Source organism: Lipotes vexillifer, unplaced genomic scaffold (assembly GCF_000442215.2).
Source record: "Lipotes vexillifer unplaced genomic scaffold, Lipotes_vexillifer_v1.1 scaffold271, whole genome shotgun sequence".
NCBI classification, from domain to species: Eukaryota; Metazoa; Chordata; class Mammalia; order Artiodactyla; family Lipotidae; genus Lipotes; species Lipotes vexillifer.
Window position 1 is genome coordinate 363866 of NW_006780882.1, and position 26987 is coordinate 390852.

Here is a 26987-nt window from a genome sequence, read left to right on the forward strand (position 1 = left end):
TTCTAGTAACCAATCTGTGTTATGAATTCACAGGCAGCAGATGTTATGGGACAGATAACGTGTGGAAGAATGATGGAAAACGGCGTGCAGATGCATTTGTTTATGCTGAGCCTGAAGAACCAGCGGCATCAAGGGCAGTGCAGTGGGTAAGAGGCTGGCTAACAGCGCTCAGCATCCAGACTCTTAAGACTAGAAGGAAGGTAGATGTTTCTGACCGTGAGAAGACACTGAGGCAGGAGAATTCCTCAAAGGAAAGACTGAACCCTGAGCCTGAGGATGGAAACGCCAGCCAAAGGGTTTTAGACTTTCTTAGAGAGAGAGAGGAGCCTTTGGAGCATTTGGTCAGGCAAGTGGCAGGAAGAATACAAGCATTTTAAAGAAAATCAATCTCTTTTGCCCATTACTGTGGAAAGAAAGGAACTGAGTGAAATGACAAAAAAGGGGTATGGACTGCTTAAAAGCAGAAATTGATGGACTGAGCGTGTACACAAGACACTTTTATGTTTTACACTAGAAGAAACACAGGCTCTCATTATATTAATCACTATTACAAAGGATATGTAAAACTATGAATAACTGAAGTGAAATGATAAGATTCAAGGAAATATTAATGTTTGTGATCCTCCTTATGAAATTTCTGGTTCTAGAAAGAGAAAAATAAAAATGGATCCATTGAAATAATCATTATTCTAGTGTTTTTGAGAAGGAATTAAGAGAAAGAGAGAGAGGGAGTCAGGGAGAAAAGGAGGAAAAGAAAGAAAGAGAGATTAAACTTGCAACAGAAGAATTAGAGATTTTTACTGAAAATGCTAATGAGTTCCCAGGATTCTGAATTTTCAGTGACCTTGACTTTGCCTGGACTCTTATCATTAAATAGATCAAAACACAACAAAATAAAATCAATGACACAAAAACAAACAAACAAAATAACAAACAAAAACCTTTTTCTATCCTGTTGGCAACGTGGGTCTGAAATCAGAGAACTGGTGTCAATGGCATTGAGAGAAGATAGAAGGAAGTTGGGAGTATGTGCCTGTAAGATTAGAAGGTAACTCCTCAGAGGTATTAATATTTATACATGTATAGATTAGACATGATGCCCATCTGAAAAAGAAAAATGATGCTGAGCTAAGACGGAGAGGAGACAAGCAGAGTCAATAAATCTGAAATTCTAGAGAAGCATCTGACTTAACATGTTCAATTTTTCCCATCCCAGGACAAGGAAATTATGCCATCATTGGTGGCTGTTTCCCTTCTTCCTGAATTATACTAGGAGTTTGCAGATTTAGAGGATGGGGAAGGAATTGGGGTGTTGAAGGGACAGGAAAAACCCAAACTACCTGCATATGTACTGGAAAAAGTAGGGTAAGAAATGATATGAGGGCAATTTAAAACTGTCAAAGTATGATTCTCAAAATACTGAGAATACCTCTATCATGTAATAGGTTGTGAACGTGTGTCAAAATTTACTTAACTCAGGAATGAGTGAACCAAACCGATGACTAAATTGGTTCAAAAGAGATACAAAATAACATGAAACTGTATAGTCAGTGGGGAAGAAAGGAATACCCTGATACACTTTTACAGTTTTAAAGTAATGTAAACTATCTGGGTCCATCAATTGTATACAGCTATACACTCTGCCCAGTCACGCCCCATGTTCCCTGTAAGAAAATGCAATTGGCATGACATTGATATGTTTGCTTATTCTCTTATTTAGGTATATCCATCTATCTAACTATATCTACATGCACACTACTAAATCTTCTGGCAGTTTTTGTATGACTTGTTGTTGGCAAAAGCAGTTAAAAATGTAAATGGCTAGCTAGTAAGATAGTGGAGAATATCAGAAACAATAAAAGCAACTTGAATTTTATGCTTATTTGAGCACATAGCAATACAGGATTCCTTAGAGTTCAGGAATTTGCCACAAGAAACAACAAACAGCAAGTCAATAGTTCATAATAGCTGGAAAGAAACACTCACACACACAGACACAAGCCCATTTTCTGCCAAAAATGAGTACTATAGTAGTTGAAGATGGTCACTTAATATTTTTTTCATGGTAATATTGTTGAAATTAGTTTTTCCCTACTACAGTCTTAATGGCTCTTTTTTTCCTATCTGAAGGAATGAATAAAAATCACTTATATGCCCTGTGTCATAGAGTCCCATAAGGAAAGAAGCGTATGTGCCTATTAAAAGGATAGTAAACACCCTTTTAGAAAATCAGTGGTAGAGGAGAGCTTTGAAGTTGCTCTAAAATATACTGCTTTCTCTCAAGGAAAAAAAAAATTGTCATTTTTGCCTAAGTCTGCCTTTGATTTTCTAGTCCCTTTAGAGACTCCTTTATTTATTTTCTTTTGAAAAACACTGTATCTTCCACTGGTCTGTCCCATCATTTCTCAACTGACTCTCTTTTATCTACCTCCGTCCCTCCCTCATTAGAATTTTGAATTCTTTCTCCTACAAAGTATGAGACCCCAGGCCGCTTCCCTTCTATTTGTCTGCACAAGATCCACTTCTGTTGCCCTCTTTCCTTTTCAGCAATTAAATTTGACCTTTTCAGAAGCTCAAATTGCCCCAAATATTGTCCTTACTTCCTGCCCTTTTTGTTTCCCAAGCTTTGTTCCTGGAACTCTCAAATGGTAAATACAGCAATCTTTTTTAAAAGATTTTAAATGACTTGATTTTACTCCACAAACTACTCTTTAGAAAATAAAGGGAATCTTAATTACCTTTAAAACAAAACAATTCCCTGTGTTAAACTTCGGAATGATTTACGGATATATCCATGTTAAATCCTTCAAGTTGCTCAGGCCACAGTATTGGAGGGAGGGATCATTGACTAATCTCTCTCTCACATAACCCAGTAGCATCCTAATTTTCCTGCTTCCACTGTGTCCACTTTGGTCTAATCTTAACACAGCAGCTACAGGGATCCCTTTAAATCATAAATCAGATCAGATCACTCCTTAGCTGGAGACCATCAGAAGCCAAAAGTCCTTCATGCTGGCCCACCGGGCATTACAGGATCTGACCTCCAGTTGCTTCTCTGATATCCTGTCTTGCTATAATTCCCACCATACACTCCATACCCATCCCACGTGCCTCCTTGCAAATCCTGGGACTCACCAGGTCTATGTTCCTTCTCTTAAGCCCAACTCTAGCTATTCTTCTGTTGGAAAACTTTTCTTTCAGATAGCCACATGGAATTATTTCTTCCTCTTGTCCAGGTTCTTGCTTAATCCCTACCTTCTCATTGAGATACCTCTTGACTCTGGTATTTACTACTGCAGCCTGCAGCTCCACAGCTCACCCTTGGAGCAATCCTGATCCCCTTATTCTTCTCTACATTTCCCCCATACACTATCTATCACTTTCAAAATAGTGTACGATACGCTTATTGTTTATTTTCTGTGTCTGCCACATAGAAGAGCAGATCCATGGTTCATGAATATAGGGGCAGATGTCCCTATATGTCACTGATGTAGTCTAAGTCCCTGAAATAGTGTCTGAAACTTAGACACACAGTATCTGTTTATTTGTTTGTTTTAATCCAGATTCCACATTTATTCTTATACAATTTTATTTTTGTTAAGTTCTTACAATCATTCAAGTCTATGTAGTGCATTTGATTTTTTGATCTTGTCATCCAATATATAAGACAAACCTAGCAACTTTGTTTAACTTGGATATTTTACATACATGGTTTCAACAGAATTTGCTGCTAAGAATTCTGTTTCTCAAAGCCAAGGACAAGTATAGAGTTATGTACCATGCACATGTTAATCAAGATGGCATTGTTCCAGTAAGAAATTTTTTAATGAATATTCTATTAAAATAGTATATTTAATGATCAGGGAAATCATAATCCACATTTCTTTAAAATGTCCCCAAAGTATTTTAAGAAAATCCATCAGCTGCATGACTGAATTCAACGTATATTATGTCTGCATTTTAACTTCATTTTACTAGGCCCATGATAACATTTCGTTTTCAGTTTCATCGAACTGATTCATGGTGACATTTAACAACTATCATTGCTTTTTTTTTTTTTTTTAAGAGTTCGCAAATGCACTGTGGATTTTAAAAGAAAACTGAGACACAGTGACTAGGATTCACTTCTCTATGTGTTTTAAAAAACAGGGAATCTTGTGTCAAATTCTTGACTTTTTTTCATTCTTATTTTTTCATCATTCTCATTTCATTTTTCTTGCAGTAAGGACTTAAAAATCATACTGACACTTTCTTTTAGAATCGTGATTCTAAAGATTTAAACAATGTTAAGTAACTGCTGGGCTTAGCTCACTAATTGTGAGCTAGTCTAGAAGAATAGAAAGGCTTTACTTTAAGATTTAAAAGGCCTGGTTTTGCATTTTTCTGCCCCCACTTAATGGCCATGAGTGTTGGAAAATGTCTCTGAGTTGCAAATTCTTTTATATAAAGGCAGCCAGGGATATTCATTCAGTTTATCTCTCATGAGTCAACCAGAACCAATGGACACAGATGCACATTAATACATATCAGATTAAGGCAAGAACTTAGTATTATAAGTTATTTGAAAGAAGGGTCCTATATTATTTATTGTCACATTTCCTAATTACATGAAAGATTGTACAAGTTGATAAAAAAAATACTTGCTGAACTATAATGCATTACATAATGTGGTCAAAATTCCATTTTTTGTATTTAGCTCTTTGATACAACACAACAAATTTGAATGAAGCCTCTATGATGGGCAAGTACTAATATATATTAATCCTTGGGTAGTTGAAAGAGAGAAGTAAGAAGTGAAAGAAATACTAGTACGAGAAATTCTTCAGGAGCTCATAATTGTATAGGAAAGTAGGCTGTATCATAATTCTCTAAAATGATGTGCACCTTAATATTCTAGTATCATCTTTCAAATAAGGAGAATTTTATGTATGGATGAAAACTTGCATGTGTACGAGGGCATGAATATATTCTGTCAAAATATGTTGGTGTCAGCCTGACTGTCTGATTTTAAATGGGATGATTTCAGAAAATAAATAACTTCCAATATGACAATGATTTGACTGTTGCAAGTTGATACACTCCTAGATAATGTGAATCCACATTTACCCTTAAAAAATGATGAAGTGTTTACTGATTAGATATTATTGCACTCTGTCATCAAAATTAATTATTTCATATATAAGAAATAAGGGTTTAAAACTCTGTTATCTTACATAAAACCTTTGGAAGAATTCATGCCACAATAATTTCTCTGTAAGTTAGTAAATATAATCTATCATGACATGTGCTTAAGTCTTACCCTAATGTATCAAGACTCATAGTCATGGATTATCACAGAGATCCCAGGATTGGGATCAAGATGGCGTAATAGGACACGGAGCTCACATCCTCCCACAAACACAGAGATCCCATTTGTTCGTTCAGTAGTACATTAACAGCTGCACTATGTCCTCCAAAAAAAAAAAAATCAACTCCAAAATAAAGATAGATAATGAACAAATCTTACAATTAAATAAATGAGGTGAGAAGTTTTAACTTTTTTTACAACTACTTTATCGAAATCAGAGCATTCCTCAAAAGCATTATTTAGGTAAAGTTAAGTAAAGTTTCTGTCTGTGGTGGTAGACTAGTTATCCTATTTAAATTTTTGCAGATGTCAAATGGTTTGCCGGAAGACAAGACGCTCATTTCTACTTTGACTACATATTTGAAGTTCTGATCCAATATGAGTAAAAAAAAATGGTGGTTTGAATATAAAGATGAGGAGATCATTACAAAGTATAGACTTATAACTGATTTTCTGGGTTATGTTTTCCAATACACAAATGGAAACAAACAAACAAAAAAGTGAAAGAAGAAATAAGCCTACAAGAGAACAAGCATACTGAAGTGCCTCTATGTTAATTATCTTCCCTTTTCTACTACATTCAGAGAACAGTAGTTACTATATTATAAGTGAAAGATGAGGCTTAATAAACAGCAAATTCTGCATTGGTAGGTCACCTTATGATTCTAGTTTCTTTCTCAAAACCCATTCTAAAGTAATTACAGACACAATATCAGAAAATATTTTCTATACCATGATATTTGCAGTACCATAATATAACTCTCTGGTTAAAACTCTTGCTATTTTTGAAATTTGAAAGTTATGATTCATGATATCCTATAGAAAATCCTATTTTGCCTCTGATTTTCATTAGACAACTGAGATATCAAGAACTTATAAGAAAACTAATCATTTAATTTAAGCCATTTTGAATAAGCAGAAATAGAAAGAGATGACAATTCATGGAGTACCATGGAACAAGTATAGCTTATAGACTGGATACTAAGAGGCACCAGTCTTTTGTCCTAGCTATACAGTTAATATCATTGCTGTCACTACCACTGCCTCTTCTAAAATCACCATTTGTCCAGAGTATATTCACAAAAACTGGTCTTTATCAAATAATACATATTAGACAAGATACATAACCCTACTTTTCTCATCTCTGAAAGTAAGGGGCAGAAAACAAAGTAAATACATATACACATAACCATAGGGGGATTCAGTGCAAGTCTAAAATATAATTTCAGAGCAATGGGGAAAAGGTAAAACATTTCAAAATGATGTTGTGACAACTGGTTAGTCATCTAGAAAAAAATAAAGTTACTACCTCAAACATGATACAAAAATAAATTCTGGAGACACCAAAAATTTAGACATATACAAAAAAATGCACTCAACAAACCAAAAGGAGAAACTATTGTGGCTTGAAGTCAGAAAGAACATAATGATTATAAATTGGAAAACACAAAAGAAAATACTGATAAATTCCAGTATATAAAAGATAAATATGCATAAAAAGCAACAACAACAAAATAAAGTCAAAGTAAAAACATAAACCAGAGAAACATTTGCAGCTCATCTCATGGACAAATTGTTAACTATCTTACAACATATAAAATTCCTGAAAAAATAAGGAAAAATTCAAAACTCAATATAAAATTATGCAAAGAATATAAAGATTTCACCACAAAATAAATGTAGAATCTTATGAAGAGACATGGGACTTCAGTCATTATTAGAAAAATTCAATACTAAAACTACAAGAGATTTTTCACTTATTAAATTGGCAAAGATAATTTTTCAAAACTATGTTGTGAAGAGAAAAATTCCCATATAAAAATTCCTCAGTTTTAATTTTTAATACAAAAAATATCAATAGATAAAGCCCATACAAAGAAAGGTTCTTTAGAGCCTTTAATAATTTTTAAAAGTATTAAAAGGTCCTGAAACCAAAACATTTGAAAACCACTGGCTAGAGTAAAGGCCTATCATATTTATCTCTGGCTCTTATTAAGGAGAAAGATAATACCAATGACAGGTCATTTCTAGGAGTGTAAAGGTAGAAAGGGTGGAAGATCGTGAGTACTGCTGAATTAACACAATTTCACAGACGAACAATTTTTCTCTCAGTGAACTGTCACAACTAATCTCACTTTGCAAGAAGAGAGTGTTTTTTTTTATTCATAGTAATTAATCATATTTGTCTAATATAAAACTACCAATGGAAATAGTTCAACGAGGGAGTATAAACAAAAACATTTCTTGTTCTATTCATTTTTCACGTGTATTCTGCTTTAGCTCGGTCAACCAGGGCTGTATTAATACTTCTCTCCATCAGGTTGTGATATGGTTAAATGAGCTTGAAATTACTACAAAATGGTGCTTTTAAAAAATGATCAAAATGTTCCCAAATGCTAAATACAGAAGCATCAAACTTTTTTCAGTTAAAGAATTGGATGGCTATTACAGGAGATCAAGCCTGTCATAAGCATGAGATGCTATTGTGAAGCTTAGTATTATATCTTTGATCCTGGCAGATCTAAGTTTTTGACATAAAAATCAACCCAAACCTCCTCCCTTTGTCTGTTGTTCACAAGATCCTTGTTGATTTGTGATAGAAAAATGTAAAATCACTGAGATGCTATGTACTACTTTGGTGAATTTACTTTTAATCTTACTTCTCTACCTGGGAATTGTTCTTTCACCCTGGGCAATTTGTTTAAACTCTTTAAAACGCCTTGTGTTTAATTTTACTAGCCTTTGAAACATTTACTTTCCCATTATTCTTCTAAAGAATACATGAATAATTATTAAGGAAACAAAAAATTGAGGAAAAAAAAGAAAAAAAGCATTATACATCTTTTTCTTTGTATCATTAAAAATACCCAAGATTCTCCTTCATTCTGAGATATTTTTGGAGGAAGAAGAGAAAATTGATTTACCCCAAATTAATTATATATTGCTATAGTTTTGAGCCATTGGCAAGCTATCCCTTCTCATTTTTTTTTTTTTTTTTTAATTTAGATTGGGTGGAAATTTTAATATGAATTCTGTAGCAGTTCTTCAGTAGTAAAGTACCCTGCATTTGGCTCTGGGCAGACTGGTTGCTTTAACCCATAGGGTACAGCAGAATTGTCTTGCAAGTCTAGTTCTGAGAAGCCTAAGCAACTTCCTCTCTGCTATTTGAGCCCTTTGATGTAAATCCCTGGACTGCCATTATTGTAAGGAAGCCCAAGTCACTTGACAAGGTCATGTACAGGCATTCCAACTGACAGGCCCAGATGAACCCAGCCAATGATTCTAGACTCTGGACTCTAATGAAAATATAAGAATACAATTATGAAAAAGCTGGATAGTCTTTGCTCCCTGTACTTCTTTATCACATATATCTAACTCGGGCCAAAAAGCTGAACTGGATAGTATATAACTGACAATGCAGTTTTTTTTAAAGCCCTAAATATCATGCTCAAAACCCTTTAAAAATCTGAAACCATACTTAAAGGATTTCCTATTCTATCACAATGTACTCTTCTCAAAAGGACGGCTTGTGAAAGCTTCATATTTAGACTGCAGAAATTCTGATAAGCACCTAAAGCTGTTGTTCACCTCTCATGGAAAACTGGGTGCAGATCAAAAGTGCCACACCAGGGCTTCCCTGGTGGCGCAGTGGTTGAGAGTCCGCCTGCCGATGCAGAGCACGCGGGTCCGTGCCTCGGTCCGGGAGGATCCCCCATGCCGCGGAGCGGCTGGGCCCGTGAGCCATGACCGCGGAGCCTGTGCTCCACAGCGGGAGAGGCCACAGCAGTGAGAGGCCCGCGTAATGCAAAAAAAACAAAAACAAAAACAAATAAGTGCCACACCAGCCCCCAGTGAGACACAGGAGCTATAAGAGTTGTGTTATGTGCTGAACAGGCAAGAAGAGTGTGTTTTATAGTGAAACTATAAAATAATTATTTTCTTGGAGGCATTGCCATAGTTGGTTTACATTTTATTCTATGGAACATAACTTTCATACACTGAGTAAAGCTATAAATACAATGTATTTTCAAACATGACCTTATAACACTTATTAACAGTAAAAAATAATATCTTTAGTTGATGAGAGAAACAATTACAGGAGAGGTAAGTAAGCTTCCAGAAGGATGCTCTTTTGACACTGGATTCTTTTCCCTAAATCAACAATCCAGCATATATTCCCTCCTTTCTTCCCCTACTCAGGTTTACCTTCTATTTTCAAAATATTCCCTGGCATTGTTTTCTAATTTTTTCTCCTTTTGTTCACATTCTTGAAGTTATAGCACTTTAAATTTTGATTGGATGTTAGGAATCATCTAATATAAGGTTAAAATCCATCTAAATATAGGAAGCAAAGAAGTAACATAGGGCTTCCCTGGTGTTGCAGTGGTTAAGAATCCTCCTGCCAATGCAGGGGACAAGTGTCGAGTCCTGGTCTGGGAAGATCCTACATGCCGCGGAGCAACTAAGCCCGTGTGCCACAACTACTGAGCCTGCGCTCTAGAGCCCGTGAGCCACAACTACTGAAGCCCGTGTGCCTAGAGCCCGTGCTCCGCAACAAGAGAAGCCACCGCAATGAGAAGCCTGCGCACCGCAACGAAGAATAGCCCCCGCTCGTGCCGCAACTAGTGGAAGCCCGCGCGCAGCAACGAAGACACAACACAGCCAAAAATAAATAAATTAATTTAAAAAAAAAAAGAGGCAACATAGATGAAGGTGGCTGGTGAGCGTAAGAGAACAGAGGACATAACTGAAAAGAACTGGGGAGCCCATGCAGAACCTAGGAATCTAAAAGCAAGCAGTCGACACTCCTCAAGGGAATTATTCTGAACCTTTAAACAGAGAACTTGGCCACTAAGCCTATAAGAGATTTCATGTCTATTAAATCCATTCTATTTTATTGTGTTTATTTGAGATAAATCTATTTACACAACTTGCTCTTTGATCATGCAGAGCTCCTAAGAACACAGCATGCCAGGCCCTATGCTGCATGATTTATTGCCATGGAGAAGCTCAAGCAATACCTTTTAGGTACTATGAGGAGGGCAAAAGCCTCTCTAGATTGCTTATAAAGAACCCCAGTGGCTTTCAGTGGTTGAAGTCCAAAGACACTTACACTGATTTAAATTGCACCCAAATATTTAAAATAAATATTATTGAAACTGGATTTTAATAAATACGCTGCTCACCAAGGTATTTTTTTTCCAGCACTAGAAACTATTGATATAAATGAATTAATGTTTGTAAGCACTTATAAGAGGGCCTGGTACAGAAAGCTTTATGTAAAAATTATACGAGTTTGTCAAACAAAATAAAAGACGGAAGTCCTAGACATGGTCAAGGCTATTTACTTTTGTATTTGATTTAGAATTGCCAAACACTGTATAAATTTCACATGGAAAAATGAACTATTTTCCTAAGTGTTCTGTAGAACACAGAATGGAGTGTGCTGAGATACATGATACTCACATGTGAGCGATAGAATATTTTTAAAGGAAGAAATGAATAATGGCTAAGAATAGCAAAAGAGAGAAAAACACTGGGAAGAGATGCAGGACTGGGCCTGGGAAGATAAGAACCTGAAGCTGGTATTGCAATGAATCATCTGTCAGCTGAACTCAAACCTTGAAACTCAGGATCTGTTAGTGAACAGTCAATAAGTCTATTGAGTTGCCAGGCTCAGCAGAGCTCTTTCCATGAGTTATCTTGCTTAATCTTCACCACAGCCTTGTGGATGGGAACGACTATCCCACGGTACAGCTGAAGATATTTAATCAATGGCAATTTTCAACTCGAAACTGGGTTGAAAGAAAGCTACAGCACTTTTCTTCTATTGTTTTTCAGATTTCAGCCTCATAAACAAGTGGTGCCCATCCTTAATTATATAGTGGAAGTGAGTATCCAATATTCCTTGGAATGCCATTCAACACTATAAAGATGTTTTCTAACTTCTTATAATCAATGCAAATCCCTAGGCCAGCCAAGTATACATGCGTTCATATTTTCTGTGATCGATGAAAAAGAAAAAAGGCCCTTTTCCAACTTTGTGACAAACACTCTCGAATTCTTCCTCTCATCAGTACTTGACAACTCAAAATATAGATCTATGAATCAAGTTACTTAAACATTTAGGTTTAGTTTGGCATCAGACATAGCTCTTGATAGCACCTAAATGTTTCACTCTACATTCGAGTAGCAGAATGCTCCTGTACACATAGACACAACAGCCATTAGCAAAGACACTGACTCAAAGGACTGGCTCATTTTCTGTGGAAATGAGAGCAAGCCATAAGAAGGAAGATATATTAGTATAAAAGGGATCCTAGGGCATCGATAACAAGACATACTGGGAGTAGGGATGAATATTTAGGTGGCACCAGCCTAGAGTAGAAAGGAAGCATTACAGACACTGTTTGGGCATTTTTGGGCATTTACAATTTGCTTTGCCCATCAGTTTTTAATTTGGGCACATATATGTTAGGTCTCTATAAGTACGCATAAACTACTCGGTTACAGGGAATCGGATTTTCTAACTCAGTTAGAGTAGGCATGTACGACTTACTTATGGAATGAATAAATGGATGAATCAATTAATGAACAACAGTTCTCAGCACTGCTCTCTTCAGATTCTGAAACCCAGAAATTGGGAATCACCTGCATTGTATTTAATGCATGATTACAAGATGATTTACAAGCACCTTTAAATAAAGAAAGGCCCTGATATATCAGAGCTTTACATTTCGGTATGCTAATGTGACTACCTTAAGCTGAGTTTTGTAACCTAAGCCCTACCTCTTATTTGCACTCCTTCTGTAAGTTTGGAATCAGTCAAACTTATTTATATAGTTTGCATTTTCATACTGTCTCCACACATGCATACATGCTGTAGAAGCACAGTGACAAAACAGGAGTAAAGGAAAAGGTAAAAAGCTAAGGAAAATTATTGGGGAATAGGGGATATCCAATATTAAACATAATAAATCCCCTCCCCCGCAATCCATGGAAATGTGAAAATGATTCAAAAGGCCTCCCTACATTTTCCGTAGTAGCATTTCATGCATTATAATCTTATCAATTAAGGAAGAGATATTGATCAGGGGGTTGGTTACCATCTGAGAGATTCCATAAAGCTCCCAGGGATGCCTGTGCTTGAGAAGAGAAATGAAAGGGTAAGGTAATCAGTGCAAAGAGTTCAGGGCAGCTTGATAACAAAAGGCCAAGTACACTGGCCAAGGGAAGAAGCTGCACGAAAGCCAATCAACTCTACCATTAAGCTCCTAAAATAGACCTTGCTTGTATCATGCCTAGATCCATCATGTACTTGAAGAAGATCACAGCCATCATTGTTTTAAAAAGTTAAACAACTAAAAAATAAAACAAACAAAAAATCCAGACCTCAAGGGGTTTCTCTAGTTTAATAACAGAAACAATTCAAAACACATAAAAAATAAAAATATATCTGGGAAAAATAAAGAATCTAAGAATGAAAACCATACCTGAGAATAAACACGTGATCAAGGCTTTGTCATGTATTGCATCTCAACACATATTACATACTCAAATACTGAAATATTCAACTTGAAATATACCATTAGACATACCATGCCAATAAACTCACATGGGGTATGGCATTTAGATAAATTACATTACTAATTTTGTCATATTTAAGAATTATATAAGAATATCATAATCCTTCACATAATGGTTCTGTTAGTTCAAATACAGGATCCTTCAATGATCATTTTATGTCTTCTCAATCTAATCTCCGTTGTGATTTCAGCTGTCAAAATAACTTCAACTTTAGTTAAAAACCTAACATATCTAGAGCTAACTTTTTTATCTCTCAGTTGTACAGGTCTTAAAAGGAAGAAAAGAAATTCTTTCTGATGCCTCTCCTGATTCTTGACACCTTGAGGAAGATTGGTTTTTGGACCTCTTTAATTTGTTTCACCTAGGAAAAACATCTTACGTATTCTCCTGGCTTTAAGGAACAAACATATAGTCTCACCAGTTGTTTTTTCTTTATCTCTAGCGTAGCTCTATCCCTAAACTAGACTAAATGTTCAACTTCCAACATGTTATTTCTACAGGGGTATCTAATAACATCTTAAATTTTGATCTTCCTCACCTCACTTCCCAAGCCTGTTTCTCTCACTTTCTTCCCCATCTAAGTAAGTAGTGAGCTTTAAACATCTAATTCCAATAAGTTCAATGAGAGCAGGGACTATTTCCCCCACTGTGAAATCCTAATTCATAGGATGACAATTGGTATAAATTGGTTCTAAAAGAATATGATAAAAGGATGAACAAATAAAAGAATGAATTAAAGGAAGAAAGAACAAATGATTTCAGGGATATTAGATTTGGGGAAGACTTTAATGCATTGGACTATTTTTCCATCTTTCGTGGTGGTGGAATAAGTCTTAGTTTATATACAACCCTCAGCTGCACTTCAGATTTCTAGACCTAAATATCCCTCTCTTAAGAATGAGGATTAACCCAGTGGGTGCCTGTTCCACTTTTCCTAAATGTTTTGATAGATTTTTTCATAAGCCTTATTGGAAAATCATTTGCAAACGGATGGCTCCCTAAAGAATCCTTGCTAACAGTGAAGCCTAAAACATGCTAGAGGAAACGTTTAAACATTTTTTAAATGCCTGTTTTCACTTCTACTCCATAATAACTGAAAAATAACTTTTGCATACACAGAGAATATGCACTGGAGAGACCCCAACTAAAGAAAATATGGCTGTGGCTGTGATGTGTGGATACAGAGGAACCTTAGGTGACCCCTCAACAACACTCTGTAGCCACACATAGGATGCTTTTATTTACATAGGCACCATCTTTTTGCAAAAACACTTAGACCATGGAGACTATGGTTTTTATTTTATTTATATATTTTTAACTTTGCACAGAATAATGATAGGATAAAAAAGCTCCAGATCCTTCAAAGCTGATAAGTTCAGGTCTTTCCTATTATATTTTATCCTAAGACCTAGGTTTCTCTCCTAAAATAATCCCAGATAAGAAATGGGGAAGAAAACAATAAGTTCTATATTTTCATCATGAATTTATTTAGCATATTTTCTCATGCATAAGGAACTTCTGAAGACACAGCTAAATGTGTTTCCTGGGCCTCTGAGGTCTTTATCTTCAAACATCACTTCTAGTTTAGAAGTGGAGAAACAGAAATGAAGTTGTTAGTCTAGGGAGTGTTTTTTTTTTCTCTCTATCCTGTGCCTCCAGAAGGGAACATCCTCCAGAAAAACTTAAAGAGCTCTCACAGTTCATTGACAGAGCAGTACTAATGACCAGCTTATTACATCTCGAGGGCAAGTTTACATTTACTTGTCCCAACCTGGAAAGATGAGTATTAATACATTCTGGCTTGCCTGCTTTCAGTATTTTCCCCTATGTTCTCCATGGGGAGTCTTAATTAGGCCAGGCTATTTGAATTGAGAGCACTTTTTACTAAGGAAAAGAAAGAATATTAATGTATCTGTCATTCATAAACACTGAACTAGATTTTAAGGACAGTCAGGAACTCTATTTCTGGATGTCTTCTCAGTGCTTGTTTCTATTAATGACTTTTTTTTTTCCTCCTGATTGGTTTCATTTGACTGTTTAGTCATGTCTGTTAGCACTGTTATTCTAAATGTTATAATTGGGGGACTTCCCTTGTGGCACAGTGGTTAAGAATCTGCCTGCCAAAGCAGGGGACACGGGTTCATGCCCTGGTCCGGGAAGTTCCCACATGCCACAGAGCAACTAAGCCCATGAGCCACAACTACTGAGCCTGCACAGTGGAGCCTGCAAGCCACACTACTGAGCACGCGTGACACAACTAATGAGCCCACGTGCCTAGAGCCTGTGTTCCACCACAAGAGAAGCCACCACAATGAGAAGCCCGCGCACCGCAACAAAGAGTAGACCCTGCTCAACGCAACTAGAGAAAGTCCATGCACAGCAACGAAGACCCAACGCAACCAAAAAATTAATTAATTAATTAATTAAAATATTATAATTGGAATGGTTATTATTTTCCAGTTTCTATAGCTCACATATATGTTACATAAACACAGCGATAGAAACTCATGTTTAGATAATCAGTATGTATTTAGTGTGATACCACATAGTGTGCCAATCCTACCACACTTTCAGTTCTAATTCTGTTATTCTAAGTAACAAAATTGCTTTTGTTCTCCATGTCAGGCAGTTGATTCAAATTTTGCTTTAAATGTGTTTTGAGTCATTTGTTGCCTTGCTAGTTTTAAATGTCTCCCCTTGGGCATAAAAAGAGCAACAGATCCTTTTTGTTTTAGCTTTGTTTTTCAACAAGAAATATCATCCAAGTGAAAGTTAAAGGGCGTTTCTTTTATTTTTAGAAAAATGAATTATATATGAGGTTTGTTTCTCTGGCTAAAAATTTGTACAAAATGTTGCAGAAAACAATTGGGAAAAATTCATACAGAAAGGCCTTTAGCCTGAACTGCTCAATGAATTTTGTTTTTTTTTTTTTTTTTTTTTTTTTTTTTTTGCGGTACGCGGGCCTCTCACTGCCGCGGCCTCTCCCACCGCGGAGCACAGGCCCCGAACGCGCAGGCCCAGCGGCCATGGCTCACGGGCCCAGCCGCTCCACGGCATGTGGGATCCCCCCGGACCGGGGCACGAACCCGCGTCCCCCGCATCGGCAGGCGGACTCTCAACCACTGCGCCACCAGGGAAGCCCTGAATTTTGGTTTTTAACACTGTATATCCTGTATCTAAAAGTGTGAAAGCAATACAAAAACATGATTAAAAATAACATTCTCTATCTACACTTCTGTGAAAAGAATGGTCAAATAGCTACTCTGAGCCTTTCAGTATAATGAACTTAATCAATACTACAAATATGCCACTGTTTTGCTTATTGGATATTTTTTTAAAGAAAAAATGAGGCTCTGGAATAATATAAATGTTCACATTTTTGGTAAACTTGTGGGATTCTTAATGGATTCTTTGAAATTATAAGTGAAATAGCACTAAAACCATTTTTAATACACTCGCTATTGAAATCTCCACAAATATATGTTGACTTCATCTGGTTAGCATATAAATACAAAATTCCTTTTATGTTAAAACATTTTTAAATAAAATATGGAAGCTGTCAAATATGTCATTTATAATAAGCTACTAATGAATATAGATGTAATAATAATTGTATATAGAGATTGTGATTGTTGTGATTTCAGCTTCAAATATACTTTTCATAGGGTAATAATACCACTCTAAGTATCAGTAATACTATCTATGCTATTTTCAAGTAATTAAATGTATTGATATATTACTATTAAGGGTTAAAATGATTCTTTGAAAACTAAAATATCAAAATAATTTTTAGATTACTTGATTGGTTTAAAACATCATAGAAGTTTAGAAAATATCAATTTCAAGGTTCTAAATGTCCATGGTTGGGCTGTTGAGAGACAGAAATTTGAAGAATTAAGAGTTAGGAAGGGTCTAGTGTAACAATATAATCATAGTTACAGAAAAGGGTCAGTTCTGCATACTTATTGGTCATTCATTTGGTTAGGCAGTAGTTTTCCTTCTGTATTATAGTTTCTTTTGAGCACTTGCCAAGTAACAGGAACTGGCATTCTTAAAAAGAAATTAGCATGGAGGTGTGAAGGGGGTAGTGAAGATATATCTAAGGGCCTGATATGGGTGAGGCACATTGGCTGAACAGAGTTAAACTGAATGCTAATAACAGGAAGAGAGAATCTGAAAAATGAAGGCAGAATATAAATACACACTAGAATATTGTTTTTTAATTATTTTGGTTGCAAATATGTTTTATATATCAAGACAATATGCATAAACATAAAACTGTATACACATGCACACAGACTGACACTCAGAAACACACACATAAAACTTCAAGAAAAATATAACCAAATGATACCTATCTGTACTATGGGTAGGGCACATTGCTTATTCTATTCTATTCCAGTTTATTATTTTTTAAAGTGGGGCGGGAGAAATGAGGATATCTATTTGAGATATTATGGCCCTGAAGAAAGAAAGTTCCAGCAGTTTTTTACAGTTAAACAATGGATACACAGACCCTAATTTGGTTAGTCACTGTTAAAAAATAACTCAATTTATAGAGCACATACCATGAAACAATGAAATAAAGGAAACATGGAATATCCCAACACAGTGACAAAAGGAAGAAAGAAGTTTGAGGGACTGGGGACCCAGTGATGCTGGGTTGTAGATAACTTAATCTGTTGTCATAGTTTACTTTTATTTATATCGTTTGGACTTTACCCTTCCTGACTGAGAAACCAAGGCTAGTTTAGAAATTAGTATTGTTATTATATCAGATATCCTAGATTAAATATTTAATAGAGGATTCCAACTTTCAGTAGGTAGATGCATTATCATACAATGTACTCCATACCCCAATAAGATACATAATTTTGTAATTCCATTTTAAAACTAGAAAAGTGAAGTAAAAATTATCAAAATAAATTGCAAAGATCATGAAAAAATTTAAGAACATGCCCTTCTATTATTTTTGTAGCATATATTTTCAAGTTACCATATTCAATATTAACAAACTGATTTTTCATAGCATACTTTGTTTCTGAAATAATTTTCAGGACATAAAGTGTATATCTAGGTGCTTTTAGATGGTATTGATCAAATTTTTTAGAAAAAAATAAACAAACAACCTTGTCTATTATATGCCTTTTAAAGTTATAAAGATACTCTACATAAGAGCATGTTATAAAAAATTCACCAGTAGGTAGAAAGATGAATTTGATTTTTAACATATTTAAATGCATTTTGAGCATGCCTTCTTTATACATTTCTAAAAAGTTAGAATTAGGGCTTCCCTGGTGGCGCAGTGCTTGAGAGTCCACCTGCCGATGCAGGAGACGCGGGTTCGTGCCCCGTTTCGGGAAGATCCCACATGCCGCGGAGCGGCTGGGCCCGTGAGCCATGGCCACTGAGCCTGCGCGTCCGGAGCCTGTGCTCCGCAAATGGGAGAGGCCACAACAGTGAGAGGCCCGCATAACGCAAGGAAAAAAAAAAAAAAAAAGTTAGAATTAAAATGGAATAACTTCTTGTACATTAAGAAAATAAATTTGTAAAGGACATTAAAAATAGTTTCAGATAAAAGCAAGTTCACTTAATAACTGACTTTTCATAATTGAAAATCTTATTTTTTCCTAATGAAAATCAAAACATTTGCTAGTAAAATTTATTTGAAATAAGTTTTTGAACAACAATCAAAAAGTTAATTTTTCCTCTCACCTACTTTCGATCTGCCGGTAGTAGATAGTATAATTTTAAACATGATTCATGAAATAAACATCTCTATCACTTATGAAATTCAATAAAAATATTAACTTTCTTAAAATTATAAGCAACTAATAAAATCAGTCTAGCAGTTTATTACATTTTTAGTGTTTAATTTGGAGAAATATATCTACTTTCTTAGTTTATAACCAGATTTACTTAGCTTCAAAGCTGACCTTACCACTGCATCAGTGATGAAAAAATGTCTAATTTTTAAATTATTAACTATACTGAAAGTGGAGACTTAATTTTTGATATAATTTTCTGCCCTAATTATATTTGTTATTATGCACACTAATTATAAATTAAAGCACAATGCTAGAAAAGCACTTTGTCTTTTAAAGAGTGACTAGACCTAACATACTTTCTTTCCATCCCTGGGACAGGATACAGATTTACATATTGAAAAACAAAGCTCTCAACTTCAAATTATGGAGTGGTATATTATTAGTGATCATTTTGAATTGTTAAATTTAGGACTCTGGGGGAAAATACCTCACCATATCATAAAATTTCCATTAATTTGTGAACTGGAAAAACTCCTATCCAGATAAAGAGGACTTTTAATAACATAAACTATTTATACCTCCTTGAAGCCTGCTGGATCAAGGAATAAGACTTTGGTTGATATCAGGTCAAAAGCCAGGGCATCAGTGTTTTACAGTTTTCTGCATACCTAGAGAGGTGGGATAGGGAGGGTGGGAGGAGTCTCAAGAGGAAGGGGATATGTAGATGCATATGACTGATTCACTTTGTTGTACAACAGAAACTAACACAGTATTGTGAAGCAATTATACTCCAATAAAGATCTATTTAAAAAAAGAAGCCAGGGCAAAGCTTGAGCAGAAAGTAGAAGTCAAGAGAGAAGTATGAGGCAAACCTCAATTGCACAGACGGTATCAAGAAACACCTTGATCCTCAGGCAGAAGCAGTCAAGGCAGAAGTAACTGGAATTTCTTGTCACTGATGGGGATTCATTACGAGCCTACAGATTTGAAGATGGGAGTGAGTGACCCATATCACAGATGGTAAGAGTGCCTTCTGATGCACTCTCTGCAAGGTGACACTCATGCCTCAAGATAGCATGATGCCTCTTTAAGCTTTTTTTTTAGATAACTACAAGTTTGTGGTAAGGAGACAATTTACAAACATTCATGATAATACGATAATTTATAGAGTGTGTTTACATCATCTCTGCTCATCTTGATGCTCACAAGTCCATGAGGTACACAGGGCAGGAATGATTGTAGCCCTCATTTTTCAGTTAAGGAATGTAAGAATCAAGGAAGTGAAAAGCTTTGACATGCATATTCACTTGCTAAATGGTGAAGTTCAGATTCAAAATGTGGTGTCTTGAATCCCAATGACATTTTCATTCCACTATACCATATCAATCTAGGTAATTCAGTTTTCCAAGTAAATTGAAAGAAAACAGAAAGCTAAATGTAATAGTTCAAGGAGCTATAGAATGAATCCAAACATATGGATCCAGAGATAGAGTTAAGACTGTAAATAACCAATCTTGTCAAGATATGAAAGCCATTCCAAGCTCTAAACTGAGATGTGATTTAAATGTTATATTTGAATAACAGTCCTGTGATCCATCATCTGTCATAAATTTTAAGATCCAGTTTTAGAGAAAATGAAAACAAACAGATTAACCCTTTCTTTATGCCAACATACAAAAACTATGTAATATCCTATGAATTTTTAGCATCAGGACCTGAAGTTTCCAGTGAATACTTTTAAAAGTATTTTCATTTTCTGATTCCTGACACTTTACAGCATTACAGTTATATTTGTAATTAAATATTAAAATGAAAGAAAACCTAGCAAAACAAATATTTAAACCTTTCCCTTACAGAAAAATATCTAATGCTATGCTATTTGTAGAAATCTTACTACTTGTTAATTTATAGTAAATAAATTCTTCAAGAAATGAATTATAGGCAGTTTTTTTTTCAATAATTACTTTGTATTCCTGAGAAGCAATCATTACATGTATTTATTCTGACTTCAAACATTCCAACTACCACTGTCATAAAACTAGGTTAACTAATTCACCAGTAAAACAAAACAAAATAATATTCACTTGTAAGTTAAGCGTCTAAGTGAGTTGAAGTGGAGATGAAAGCACCTCTTGACATCTTTTCCTTTTATCCTTTTCTACTTTAACATATTTCTCATAATGATTTTTCTGGTCTCATACTAAACCTCCTAATAAGTAATGGAATTTCCAATAACACATTCGTTATCAAGCTTTTGTTCATTTTTTACCTGAAAGTCTAACTGTTCTATGTTGGTTAATATAATGATATTTGACTAAAAATCAAAAAATCCAAAGTCCACCTATTCAACCTTAATTTAGAATTGGGGAAAAATAACAAAAGTCTATACTTAATAAAATATAAAACTCAGGAAAATCTGAGTCCCTAAAGTCTGCATATAATTTAATTATGGTGTTAGATTCATCATATCTAATACTAAGGTTCTGCTTTTAGTGGGTGACTGCTTAGTATGAGTGGTTTAGAAAATAGAAATATATGAATCCCAACCACTTTCAAAATTGTAGAGACCTGGAGAATGCATTGTACTTTATGATGATAGTTTCTGTTTATATAGTTCAGCATTTGTTCTCTTCCCATTTCAATCAATATCTTTGTTAAAAATTAAACATTTGTTGAAAATTAGAATATCTATGTTGTTAACTCTAATTAATAGTTGTATATTAAGCTGGTGTTTACTAATCTGGATACACACTTGGTATATCCATTTCCTCAATATATATGATACATGCCCCGATGAGAAGATGTAGATTAACTTTTCCTAAATCCTCCCTTCTAAATTCTACTAAATAACCAGGAAATACTACAAAAGAAAACTACAAAAGGAATCTGAAGCCTAGAAAGACAAAGGTGCATGGCTAGTGACTTCAGGATTCAAGGAATAGCATCGTAGTGAATTGTCTGGGTTTTCTTTTATTTACCATTAATCCAGGTTTGGACACCAGAGAAGCCTACAACTTGGAACTATCAACGACAAACCAAGAGGAGCCTGCTTCTGTGGCCAAATGACCAGGAAAGGAGAAGCCCAACAGATATCAAGTAGGGAGACCTCAGCCCCTTTCCACACCCAGGGCAGTGGAGCCCATTCTTTCAAAGTGGCAGTATAGCCTGGTGTCTCTGGGTCTCCAGCTAGAGGCAGGAGGTGACCCAGGTCCAGCATCTGCCAGTCTTCTACCAGTGAAAGACAGCCTGGTGACTTCTCCCCACATGCTCTCCCTACCTACTGCAGGTGGGATAGGACAACGCCCTGTGATCCTGCAGGTAGGACCATCAGCAATCAATCCAGAGACCCAGCAGCACAGGTAAATAAAGCAGATAAGACAATATTGCAAGGGATCTGAAAATTAAATTCGAACCATTGTTCTGGCCACGAAGAAGGCCAGAACGTACACCTTAAGCCTAAAAGGGCAATTGTTAAATAGTAGATTTAAATAGGACCAAGTTTCCTAACATAATATTCAAAATATCCAGGATAAAATCCAAACTCTCTCATCATCCCAAGGAAACAAAATCATTTGATGAGAAAGATAATCAACCAACACCAATACTGAGGTGAACCAGATTTTAGAATTAATGACAAGTATTTTAAAGCAACAGTCAAAAAAATGTTTCAACAATCGTTTCTGAATTCTCTTGAAGCAACTGAAAGGGTAGAAAATCTCAGCAAATAAATAATAGTTGGAAAAAAGCACCAAGTGGAATTTATCGAACTGAAAAACTCAATAACAGTACTACCACCACCACAAACAAAGAAATCTTCAAGCCAAGATGGCTTCTCTAGGGAACCGACCAAACACTTAAAAAGAATTAACACCAATTTTACACAGTCTTTTCCAGAAAATAGAAGGGGAGGGGACACTTTCAAACATATTTCATAAACCCAGTATTGTTTTGATACCAAAACCAAAGACAGTACGAAAAAAGAAAACCACAGACCAATATCTCTCATGAATTTAGATACAAAAATCTTCAACAAAATATTACAAAGTTGAACCCAGCAATAGATAAAATAAATTATATATGATAATCAGTTGGAATTTATTCAAGATACACAAGGCTGGTTAAATATTCAAAAATCAGTGCAATCACAATATTAACAGGTTATAGAAAAAATCATTATGACCATATCAATTGATGCAGAAAACATATTCAAACAAATCCAAACCCATTCATTATAAATCACTTAGGAATCGAGGATTATAAGACACTTTCTCTACTAGATAAAGCATGTCCACAAAAAGACTACAGCTAATGTTATACTTAATGGTGTAAGACTGAATGCTTTCACCCAAATATCTGGAACAGGCTAAGGATGCTTGCTGTTACTACTCTGATTCAACATAGTACTGGCTGTTCTAGCAAGGGCAGAAAACACATTGAAGGCATACATATTGAAAATGACCTAAATTTTATAACTCAACACTTATTGGAAAAAATACATTGGAAAAATATCTTCAGGAGATTTATTTAGTTAGTTAGTTAGACTTAAGCACAAAAGCATAATGGGAAAAGTTGATAAATTTGACCCCAAATTAAAACCTATTGCTCTTCAACAGTCCCTCTTAGCAAGCTGAAAAGACAAATTACAGACTTTGAGAAACTATTTGCAAACCACACATCTCACAAAGGATTTAAATAGTTAACTAAAACAGTTAACTCTCAAGTCTCTAGGGTAAACAAAAAACAATCCAATTAGAAAATGGGCAAAAGAAATGAACAGACATCTCACTAAAGAAGATATACATAAAGCACATAAGCTCTTGAAATGATGTCCAATATCATTAGCCATTAAGGAAAGGTAAATTAAAACCACAAGGCAGTATCACTAAACACCTATTAGAATGGCTGAAAAAAACACACTGGCAAGGATGTGGAGAAACTTGATTCCTCATTCATTGCTGGTGTGAACGTAAAGTGGTACAGCCACTCATGAAAATACTTTGGCAGTTTCTTTGAAACTATAAATACATTTAACATACAAAGCAGCAATTTCACTCATGAGAATTTATCCCTGAGTAATGAAAACTTTTCTTCATGAAAAAATCTATACACAAATATTCATAGCAACTTGATTCATAATAATCAAAAAATGAAAACAACCCAAATGTCCTTTGATCAGTGAACTGTTAAACAAACCGAGTTACCCATACCATGGAATACTACTCTGCAATAAAAAAGAGTGAGATATTGGTAAATGAAAAAATTTGGAATGACCTAAAGGAAATTGTATAGCATCCTTGAAATAAAGTAATTATAGAGATAGAAAACATATTAGTGGTTGTCATGTGTATGAGTTTGTATTTGGCATGTGGCTATAAAAGTGTAGTACTAGGGAGCCTGGATAATAGAACAGTTCTGCACCTTGATTGCTGATTGACTGATAACACTGCATAGAACTATACATACACACATACACAAATGAATGCGTATATTACTGTTGACATCTGAATATACTTTGTGGGCTGTACAAATGTAAATTTCTTGATGTACTATATTTATGCAAGTTATTAAATGTGATGGAGAAGTGTGAAGAATGTATGAGACCTTCCTGTACTTTTTTCAACTGTCTGTGAATCTATAATTATTTCAAAATAAATGTGTAAAGACAATGTAGTACATGTGCCCAAGGTTTGCTCAACAACCAAGCAAGTTCAAAACCAAGCAAGGTTTGCTCAACAACCAAGCAAGTCTTCCATAGCAGACAATGGAACGTTTAATCTGTATTAAAGTGATCAAGACCACTCCTCTCCACAATGCTAATTTCTAAGCAATGCATCAATGTAAGTTTCCATCTTTACATATGATTGAATGGCTGACCTACCTTGTAATCATAAGTTATGTTTAACAGATAAAAGTAAGCATAGCTACAGATGTGGAATCAAAGATTACATTGCCCATAATCATCAAATTATATTTTCTCAACATGTCTCTTCCCAAGGCATAAAAGAAACAATGCTAAGTCTATTCTTAATATCTCCCAAACATCTCTGCATCAACATTTTTCCTTAGTTTGTTCTTAGATCTGAGTCTTGCATTTAGAAAAAGAAAAACAAGTTTTGAGACGTGTATTATTTTCCCTTTCAAGGCTCCATAACAGAAACCCATCTAAGTATTTGACAGATTAGAGTTTACAGCCACTTGCACGCTTCCTGACATAATCTTTGACACAGAGGCATATATGTGTGATGCCTCACTCCTACTTTCAAGTGCTTAACAATATATAAGCTAGACCAGCACCCTCACAGCTCAATCACAGCTCAATCTTGTCTTGGAAATCATGTGTAAGTTTTGGAGTTAGATAATATTCCCCCCAAATTCCAAAAAAGAACATAAGCAAGTTAAAGTATCTTTTTTTTTTTTTTTTTTTTTAGAATTTAGGTTGGAAAGGAAATATTTAAAAATAAGTACATTATTCCTTTTTAAATTAAATTCCTTTGCTGGAAAATAGGAAAAGATTATTATCATTTTTTGTCTAAACCAGAATACATCAACTTTGCTTAATGGACAAAATATGGTCACAAATTCATGTTTTGGGCTACCAACTGCCTCCAGTTACAAAAGAAAAAAAAGCCTGGATTTATAATATATATTTTTTAAAATAACTATCAAGATAACTCTATTTCATTATGTGTAATATATTAACTACAATTGTGACCAAAATTATTCTCCTTACCAATGATTTCTGTTAATTACTGTCGGGAATTTAAGTTATCAGATAACCTGTACAAAGTAATATCAAGAAACAATTCAGTGCTTTTAATCATAAAATTAAGAACCCTATCACAAATAACTACTGAAAATAACAAATATTTGATACTTAATATATGATTTTACACTGCATATAGGTATTAATAAATGGAAAGTAAATATTACTTTTATTATAAGGCTCAAAATACTTATCAAAAGTTTTCCAACCCACAGACAAATATTTTTAAACCAACACTTCTCTACTAAAATCGTATTACCATGTACTAAATAAAACGAGCAAGATACATTTCCCTCAGCTTGGATTAGGTTATTTATTGCTTTGGTTCAGTGACAGTGATTGGCTACTTTAAGAATGAATCAGTTTAACTTATGCTCTTGTGCACCCAGTGTATTTGATTAGATCTGGGGTGGATAGGTTTCAATGTCAGCGTCTGTTCCTTTCAATTGGCTGCGGCAGCCCTGAGTAAAAATTTGCGAAGAAATCTGAAGCTCAATGGGAAAGATTCGAGATGTCTTCTAAGTGTGTGAGACCCAGTGTGTGCCAAGTGTCATGGCAAACCAGCTAAGTATTTTTCTCTTTGGGTGAGACATGTAAACGCTATAAATATAAATGAGGATGAAAGCTTGTATATCTGTTCCATAGTAAACTTCATTTTACTTAAAAACAGAAATCATGAAAACTGGAGCAAGTGCATCTTTTAAAGACCTATTGCAGAAGCTCCAGTCTTTGAATTTTCTCTAGTATTTATCGACTTTTTTCTTTAAAAATACATATTAGTAACTGATAACACATATTTGAACTGAGGCACTTTACTTTTAGTATTATCCTTGAGTTTAAAGAGTATTGGGAAGTAATCTAATTTGGAGCTTGCTCTGTTTTGCCTGAGAAACAGTCATGCCTAAATCCAGCTGACCCTTGAACAATACAGGTTTGAATTATGCTGTGCGGGCCCACTTATATGCAAATTTTTTCAACAGTAAATACTACACTACTGCACCATCCACTGTTGGTTGAATCCATGGAAGCAGAACCGTGGTTATAGAGGGCTAACAATAAAGCTATACTGGAATTTTCCACTGCAAAGGAGTGGGCACCTCTAACCCTCACTGTGTTCAAGTTTCAACTGTAAAGTTAATTGGGGATGTGATATCATAAAATTGAGTTTATCACGGTACTATATCTTACAGTGTACTGAACTCTGAATTAATACACATATCTCTTCTAGAAGTGCTAAAATTATTGCATTGTAAGGACATTTTGACACTGCATAAGTATATATATTTGCCTCTTAGGATACTCACTGTTTTTTAGTTATGTAGTAAGGATGGGAAGGGTGAGAGGCAAGGTTCCAGCTGTTTGTTATTTTCCTCCTCTGCTTTTAACTTCTCACCATTCAGAAGTATCCAGATGGTTATAAATATTTAGGAATCTGAGGCATTTCAAAGTCATGAAATCTGTTACCTTCTAAATACAAAAACAACTTACCAATTCTCAACTCACTTATTTGAAAATCAAGAAC